This window comes from Gallus gallus, chromosome 3 (assembly GCF_016699485.2).
Source record: "Gallus gallus isolate bGalGal1 chromosome 3, bGalGal1.mat.broiler.GRCg7b, whole genome shotgun sequence".
Lineage (NCBI taxonomy): Eukaryota > Metazoa > Chordata > Aves > Galliformes > Phasianidae > Gallus > Gallus gallus.
The window spans coordinates 78724236-78732768 of NC_052534.1; positions in this window are offsets into that span (position 1 = coordinate 78724236).

The window sequence follows — 8533 nt, forward strand, 5'->3', positions numbered from 1 at the left end:
TTATACACCGATAGCTATGATTTATTATTTTCAGAGATGATGCCTTTACTACTTTGTCACGTTTCCCCTTTCCCTTTCTGAGCTACAACACAGCCATCCTTGTGCTCTGTGACCCATTAACACTTCACCACCACTCCAATAGGGCAGGATATAGGGAACAGCCATTTCTTAATTTTCTTGCCGCTTGCAAAGGGAAGCTCATTCCTTATTTCAGTTGGTGCTGTAGGCAGTGCAGCACTGATCATCATGCCGTAGGGAAGTTACATTTAATTGAAGAGCTATGGCCTTTTCACTCATTTCACAGGTAGAAATGCCTCTTCTGCTCTCTCCCATCTGGTTCTGCTGTCAGCCACTGCCCTTGGCTACAACACTACAGTGCATGCAAGCACAGTGTTGCAATCCCCACACACCTTGAGAATGGTAGGTTCTGTTGAAGGCATGAATCCTTTGATGAGATTCAGTGAAGACACTGAAGAGGAGCTCCCTCTTCCACACTTCCATCAAAACTCTGTGAACTGTCAAAGGTGAATATGTTATTTGCGAAGGTGAATATCTAATCTCTCTGTGAAAAATTAAACAACTGCCCCCATCCAGACCTTTTCACTAATGAGAATACTCCACGCTTCTTGATTAAAACATTTTTTTCGCAGTTCAGTGCTCAAAATACTCCAAGCTACAACTGCGTGTATAACATGGACTCAGATGAGAGAGACGGGGTACCAAGGAGACACTACAAAAACAGCTTTAGATGCAGAGATGCCGAGAGCCATCCCCTGCCTGCCCTCCTGCTTTGCTCAGCTCCAACTTTCCCATTACACCATGGGGCAGAAGTTACACTCCTGAGCAGGAATTGCATCCCACAGCAGACCCTGCAGATGGGGATGCAGGCAGCACATCTAAGACGTATGATCTGATTTTTGGGTGGTGCTGCATGGAGCCAGGAGTTGGACTCCATGATCTTCATATGTCCCTTCCAACTTGGGATGTTCTGTGATTCTATGACATCGGGTGATTGGCCAGGTTTTACTCATAAATGTACATTCATACATCCTAAACCATTTCATTTCATTTCAAGTTCATCAAACCTAGGATTATAAGCTAGCTTTTTACGACTTATCGACTCATATATATATATAAATATATATACATTAGGTATGCACTAAGCAGCAATGATATCTGTGGGAAGAGGTACAAGGAAACGCAGAAAATACTTGTATAGTTAGAGGCAGCTTTAAATCAAAGTAAAAATCAGAGGTGCTGACAATTATAAGCGCAATGAAGTCATCAGGGCAAATAAAGGACAGCTTTTCAGTATCACTTCGACAGCAGTAAAATGCCCATTAGTGCAATCAATTTTTGTGGGCTGCTGTTTCCAAGATCAGTGCCACCAAAGCTCAGTAAATGGGTGCTGAATGTATCCAGCCTGGCCCCGGCAAGGCAGAGCCCTGGGAACTGCTGCCCATTAAACTTCTGCACGTGCATTGCACACTGGGGCCACTTTTGACCTTGGGAACAGCAGGCAGAGAAATGTGTTTACGAGCAAGAGGAGCATACAGAAAGTGATACAGCAACTGAGTGTGTATATATGAAACAGTGACAGCCAGGTAAATAGCCATTACCTTTGACATTTGGCTCCATAAAGACATTTCTAAATAGCCCATAGCTCTGCTTTGAATAAAAGCAGCAAACAAGGCTGCGTGTTGATGATATCTGCCCTTTATAAAGGATATTTATTAAGTTCATGCCTCAGGTAAATTGCACAACATCCCTCATTGTATAACAGTAAATAAGCCGGGAGGGTTATGACATTTCCATTTTGCAACACCATAGGAGTGATTGTTTAATAGGAAGTAATGGGATCTTTTATTTCTATTTGCAAGGCAATGTGCAGCACTGATTTTACAATAAACTGACTTCAGGTATAGTTTTCTTGTTTAGAAGAGGAGGGAAATGGACTGAAATCTGCTCCAAAACTGCTTTAGCTCCTTGATTTGGAAAAATGCTTTAGGGATTCTGAATGCATCGGTACAGTTTAGGGGCTTAGCTGCTGGAAAGGAGTTCTGCAGAGAAGGACCTGGATGTCCCGGTGGACAACAGGGTGGCCATGAGCCAGCAGTGTGCCCCTGATGCTGAGAAGGTCAGCGGTATCCTGGGGTGCATTAAAATAGCATGACGAGCAGGTCGAGGGAGGTGATCCTCCCTTCTGCTCTGCTCTGGTGAGACCTCATCTGGAGTAACGTAGCCAGTTCTGGGCTCCTCGGTTCAAGAAAGACAGAGAACTGTTGGAGAGAGTCTGGCGAAGGGGTCCAAAAAGGATTAAGGGCATGGAGAGTGTCCCTCATGAGGAAAGGCTGAGAGACCTGGGACTTTTCAGTCTGGGGAAATCCAAGGGGAGATCTTATCAATGCTTATAAAGGGAAGGAGTAAGAGGGTGGGGCCAGGCTCTTTTCAGCAGTGCCCAGCAATAGGACGAGGAGTAGTGGGCACAAATGGGAACACAGGAGGTTCCGTCTGAACATGAGAAAGAATTTCCCTTAATGTGAGGGTGACAGAGCACTGGAAAGGATGCTCTGAAAGGTGGTAAAATCTTCTCTGAGGCTACTCAAAACCCACCTAGATGCTTTCCTGTGTAATCTACTGCAGGGAATCTGCTTTAGCAGAGAGGTGGACTAGATGAATCTTTCTGAGCAAATTCTCACAACTGTTTTTATCATTAAGTTAAGAAATTTTAGTGCTGTAAGGTAAGCTTTAAGCAGACTGTCCTAAGGGTCAGCACGGGCACTCAGGTCCCTTCACCCAGGTGGCAGAGTTGGGCAAGCAGGGCAATGCTGTACGGGCCCTGCAGATAACACAGGTTTAGGCCAGTGTCCAGTGCCAAACTTGACCATTTGAAATGTCTCGTGCATCCAGATGTGCAAATGGAAATCAATCCATGATAGATAGACTCAAGTTGTGGTGCTGCTGAATTTCCTGTTGACGCAGAAGTCACACATTTACCCTGCCACTGTAATTGTAATTTTCTCTTTCAAATGTGCAGAGAGGAATCATAACTTTCTTGTGAAATCACCAGTGTTATGATGCTTACACTGCCAATGCAGCCTTTGGCACAGTTTCTGTAACATCATCACCAAGTCTGATAGAGATGGATAGACAGTGGATGGCTTTGGAAAAGCAAGGGCAATCAGGATGCTGATCATGACATGTTTAAAACATATTCTCTACATTTCTTCAACAACTTGAACCTGGGGCTGAAAATCATAAATATGTCACGAGTCTTCATCTCAATATTGTTTCCTGATGATATCTGTTAGTGAAAGATAAAGTGTGTTTTATTGCCACGTGAGTACAATCTTCTAATGTGCGCCAGCTCAATACTAAAAAGTAGGAACTATTTTTGTAGGTAAAATATTGCATGAGCATGTAGAAGTCTCAGGAAAAAAATGTTTCCAGAATAAATAACGTTGTGTAACTCTTTATTTAGTCATAAAATGTTTTTCCAAATATTTTTTTTTAATTAAGAATATGTCTAAACTACATTTTTAGACAATAGCTTTTCACCGATGTCCCTACAGATTCTGTAATAAAATGTAGATCTTAAGGATTTTAAAAGGAAAAAAAAAAGGCTTTCTTTAAGTTAAATCTGCAAGAAATGTAAAAATAGACCAAAATTCTGATTGCAGAGCCTTTTTGAGGGGTTTCAGCAGGTGAAACTGTATTTTTCATCACAAGGTGACACAGAGATTGAAAAACACTTAGGGCAAAGCCAACTAGTTCATCATTAAAATCTCATGGAGGGAACTTTGCGCTGCATTACAAGCTGCTTTGCGAGAGAAAAACTGAGTGAGATGTGCAGTGTGAGCTGCCTGAGACATGTACAAAACCTTGTGACTCCAGTTCTGAAGTCCTTCCACATACAAATTAATTAAGCACGTGTAACACCCCTTAAATCTGGTCATTACAACTGATGGGGGGGGGAGGGGGTTTCAATGGAAAGGACTTTTTGGCAGAAGGGATGGATGGGCGCTGGCGTGCGTGGGAAGTGTGGGTGACTGCCCAGGGGTTGTTTTGCTTTCTGTAGAGCTATTTGGGCCTCGTGACTCACCGGAGGACTATTTTATGGCTTGATGTTCTTCCACATTTCTTAAATATATTCTTCACTCAGCATGAACTAAAATAGGCACAGAAGCAACTTACCATAGAAATGGTGGGTGCCGCTAGCTGAAAGTAGAAGAAAAGTATTATTTGAATCATGCCAAATCCTGCCTACAGCTCCAGAGTTTACCTGAGTTCAAGCTAAAATGGGGCTCTCCATGCTAAGTAGTAAAAAAACATGCAGGAAAAAGCCTTCCACAGTCACTTTCTTAGCATATCCGCAGGGAGCAGTGTTAATTCATGTCCTGTGAAGGAGCAGCAGAAACAGCCCCTTGCAGATGACATTGATGGGGTTTAGATAGGGACCAGAAATTTGCAGGAGAGAGATGAGAAGGCAGAGACAGCTTCAGTGTGAGGCGGGATCCTTGGTGAGAAGATGAGAGGAGGAACACGCAGGGCAGCCCGCAGCTCGGGGAGGTGGGCTGGCTTTGCAAGTAAGGGCTCTGTTGACTGCATGTCAGTTGGAGATTAAGTGACATTTAATTACCGGTTGCTGAACAGAGAGCAATTACCCTAGAAACCCATAGGTTTTTTTAAGCAAGCATCAAGAGGTGGAATGGACGTTTCTTATAGCTAACAGCACAGCTGTTTGCCTTGTTTTTACATAGCTTAGGAAAAGCAAGATAGCCATATCCAGAAATGGGGATGATCGTTGAAGAACCAGCCCATCAAACACATTTTTAATATATGTATATCTTGCTCTATTTTTACTCATTCTCGTAGCATTTCTTCACCACAGTGTGTTGCAGTACCCTCCGTGTTGGTTACAAAAATCACCTCCACCAACATTACAGTGATACAATAACCAGAATGCAGAAAATTATTACAGTTCAGCCTTGGATTTTATATCTAATTAAAAATAATCAGGCCCTGCAGACTTAACATATAAACAAACAATAAAATGTTATTCCCGCGATGCAGCTCAAAAGGTCCCATAAGCTTGTGAAGGGAATAAAGCACAACCTACTAGCTGTCTCCCAAAGAGATCTGCTTTTGGTGTTCTCAAAAGGAAGACAAAAAGGTCTTGTGCTCCCAAATGCCCCGAGAGAGAAGAAAAGCTGGAGCTACCTGAAAGCAGCTTGTACCTTCTGCAGAAAATGTGTTGCTGTTCCATGTGACTTTTTTTGCTGGGTATTCATAAACTGCTTGTTTTATGGAGTCTTAGTGAAATATGTGCCTGTAGCCCATTGAGAGAATCCATTGTTTTGCTGTTTGCTCTGTCAGGAATGAAAGCTGACTGCTCATCTCCATCACTCCAGACCAGGCGTCCATGTTACATCCCATGCAGCTGCAACAAAAGCAACACAGTGGAGTTGTGGGGTCCGAGTGAAGTCTTTGGGGGAGGTCAGTGACACCAGGGAGTGTAACCAGAGTATGTGGGACAATGTGGCAATTTGTTCTTGCATTGGAAGCACTCAGTCGGGAGCAACTGCAATAGGGTTGATGTGTGTGTGTGTGAGAGAAAATATACAGTTCCCTATGGGGAATGAGGGGAGTTCTGCAGCTAATGCATTCCATGCTTGTGTCCAAGACACAGTGAATGGAATTTAATCTACAGGTGCAGAAGTGATCACAGAAATAATTGAATTAACCAGACACGCTGCAACGACAGCCCACTAAGCCCAAACGTGCCTTGTTCAAAGAACTACTGCAAGCAATGCATGAGCTGTGATAAAACTGATTAGGCTTCTGCCTGGGAGAAAATTGGTCTTTTTGTTATTGTTGTTATATTGGCCAGATCTTCTGAGTCTATTAATTCCTTAGAGTTGTGCTCGGGTAACCCTTAGAGCACTGCAGGATGTATTCATTGAGAAACAACTTCTGTAAAGCTACAGATGCAACGCATGCAGAGATAAATGAAACAGAAATCGGAGCCACACAAATAGGCTCTGTTCCTTCTATCTGAAGTCAGGTGAAAATCATTAACTAGTTCTCAGAGCAAAACAAAAGCAGACAGCCCAAGGATGTGGGTAGGGGAAGAGGTGAATCTTTGTAAACTCTTTTGTTATGCAGCCCAGGGGCTGTGGGTAGGAGAGCTGGCAGCTAGGTTGTTCCATTTCTCACTCGGGAACGATTTAGTTTGGGTCCTTTCTTTCATTTCCTCATGACTTCTAACAACTGCTGACAATGAGTGATGAACAGCGTAACCTCCAAATAGGTGTCCCGTAAACTGTTACCAGATTGAAACAATCATGGTCCTCCTCCTTTCTGGCAGCAGTGCTTTAATGGTTCTCAGGAGCCCTGCAAACAGTATCCAAACCACACAAATGCTGTGTCACTTTTTCTTCCTGTTTACATGAAAGTATACATTTGCACAGATAAACTTAGAGCAGCTGATTATTGTGGACTGACCTCCAGCTATAGGGAGGGAACATCTGGACAGTAACAATGTTGGCCTTCGCTGGGAAAGTGGAGAGGCTTTAATGCAACCTTCTGAAAGGCAGAGGACAGAAACCGGCTTTGTTTTGCAGGCAGCAGCTGTCTGAGCAGTGTGTGCTCCAAGTAGCCCTGCAGGACTGTGAATGGATACCTGAGGAAAACCTCAGGTTTTATAAGGGCATGCTTTTATAAGGGCAGGCAGTGACAGAACAAGGGAAAATGACTTTAAACTGGAAGAGGGTAGGTTTAGATATTAGAAAGAAATTATTTACTGTGCGGGTGGTGAGACACTGGAGCAGGTTACCCTGTGGGGCTGTGGATGCCCCCTCCCTGGAGGCACTCAAGGCCAGGCTGGATGGGGCTTTGAGCAACCTGATCTGGAGGGAGGTGTCCCTGCCTACAGCAGGGCATTGGAACTAGATGATCTTAAAGGTCCCTTCCAACCCAAACCATTCGGTGATTCTAAGGTTCCGTGGTGCTTTGGAGCATGCAGAAAACTGTAGGCACAGAGGTGTGGGAGAAGTGGGAGAAGCACTCAGAGCACACAGGCCTCAGGCCAGGCCATGCACCCTCTGCACTGCTCTTCCCACTAAACCTTCTGAGAAGCAGTTGCAAGAAAATGGGTTTTCTTTGCCATCAGAGACAAGTCCAGTCAGGATTTTCAAAGTGGCATGGTGATACGGGATAAAGGTGCCTCTGGCTTTCAGCAGGGCTTATTCAAAGTTATCTGGGGCTTTTGAAATCCCAACCCTCTTGCCTCAGGTGCTCATAGATCTTCATGACTGCAGATCGCTGCCTTTACCACACTCCTGTTTACCAGCTCCTCAGCTGAGCAGCACAGCTGTAACAGCTCTGCTTCATGGCAAACAGCAAACAGCAGCAGAGACAAAAGGCTGGAGCCACAAAAGGACTGAGGCATTTGGTTGTTCAGCACCGTGGAAATGCAATGTGGACCTGGCAGAATATACAGCATGAAGGTAGTGCTCACCCCCAATTTTACAGTATGCAGTTAGGCTTCTTAGTAGCATGAAGGCAAGCCCAGTGCCACGCACACCTTTCAGTATAGGTAGCGAGCTCCTCCTGAGGCCATCTCAACACCCCACTGCTGTTTGATTAGATATGGTGTCAGGAAGTTCCTGACACCATACCTTGGGCAAGCAGAGGATTTCTCCTTTCCAACCATAATTTATTGATCACCAATTTACAGCTTTTTTTTTTTCTTTTTCCCCATTATTGGCATTATCATTTCACCTAAATAATTATTTTCTCTCCCTATTATTTCACACCATATTTTTTTTATGTAATTTCCTCCTTTTTTCTTTTTTCATTTTATTAAGCTTAAGCAAGTCACTTTAATTCCTCATGTGGGTGATGGAGTTCCCATTGCCTTGATCACCCTTAGAGCCTTTCACCACATCTGTTCCAGTTTATCCTTTTTTAAAACACAGCTGATCAGAGCTGGAAGCAATTTTCTAAACAAAATCATACATAAAGCCTTGCACAGTGGTGCTAATGCTTCCCATCTCTACTGGAAGAAGTTGTCTGTCTCATTCTAAAGCCCGACTAGATCCTTTCAACCACATTTGTCTGCAGCTGGAAGCTCTCCTGCAGCTGGGATCAGTTGCTTTGACTGTTTGAGAAGCAGAGGCAAGCCTGCCTCAGGCCTCGCTTCTTGTTTTACGTGTAGCAGTCCCACAGCCAGCACCCACATCATACTAACCCTTCAGGACTTTGCTCCCTAAGGTCCTTGTGAAATACATCCCTGAATACTAAGAGAAGAAACAGAGAGCCACCTCTTCTCCTTTGGCTGTTCTTATCAAAGCTGCTCTAGCCTTTTACAGGAACCTCCCCCTACCCCCCAAAGTAATTATGACCTACCTCATTTTTGCTGTTGAATTCAAACCAAGGAAACATATAGAATAGAATAACAGAATCATTAAGGTTGGAATAGACCTCTAAGATGATCTAGTCCAACCGTCCACCTACCACCAATATTGCCCAC